Here is a 693-nt window from a genome sequence, read left to right as displayed (position 1 = left end):
GGGCACTTCCTGGCTCTGAGCACAGCCTGGCCCCCCTGCAGGCCTGGGCGGCGCTGCTTCAGGAGTTGCTACCTGAGCTAATGAGGGACCAGCGGGCGGGCGGGCCTGCAGGTGTCAGGAGTGAAGGCAGCACCTCCCCCAGCCCCTCTCCCTGGACGCAGATTTTCAGCCACAGAACAGGAAGGGACCCACCCCACCCCTTCCCAGACCTGCCTGAGCCCCAGTACCAGGCCGGGAAGGGACCCAGGCAGGGGGCTGCGGGGCTGGGGGCCTGTCAATCTCCCAGGCCTCACCCGCCCCTGCTGGGAGGACCAGAGAGGGAAGAGGCCGGACAGGAGGAGGCCTCCTCAGGCCCAGGCGATGCTGGTGCCAGCATTCCTCCCCCACCCCTAGACCCGCCAGGCCCACAGGCGGGTGTCATGAGCGCGGCAGCACTGCCCTCTGCTGGCGGCTCCCGGAACTGCCCTCCCCGGACAGGAAACACCAGGCGCTGGGTGGCAGGGCAGGTGGCCACATCCCCACCCAGAGGCTCCCGGCCTGGGCGCAGATGAAAGGTGGGCGGGGCGGTCAGCGGGCCCAGAAGGCTCCCTGGAGGAGGGGTTTGGAGCTGGACGGGAAGGCTCCTCTGAGTCAGGGCCTCTGGGCTCAGAGCAGGACCAGTACCAGGCCAGCCCGAGGGCATCACCCCGGGCG

At 70.0% G+C, this 693-nt stretch overlaps 1 protein-coding gene across 1 annotated transcript in view; it reads right to left on the bottom strand.

The window, feature by feature from the left end:
* CPZ (carboxypeptidase Z) overlaps positions 1-693 on the bottom strand; it is a 16,076-nt gene that overhangs the window by 7,932 nt on the left and 7,451 nt on the right. The gene's annotated exons all lie outside the window — the stretch shown is intronic.

This window comes from Myotis brandtii, unplaced genomic scaffold (assembly GCF_000412655.1).
Source record: "Myotis brandtii unplaced genomic scaffold, ASM41265v1 scaffold986, whole genome shotgun sequence".
NCBI lineage: Eukaryota > Metazoa > Chordata > Mammalia > Chiroptera > Vespertilionidae > Myotis > Myotis brandtii.
This window is presented reverse-complemented; position numbering and strand designations above follow the sequence as displayed.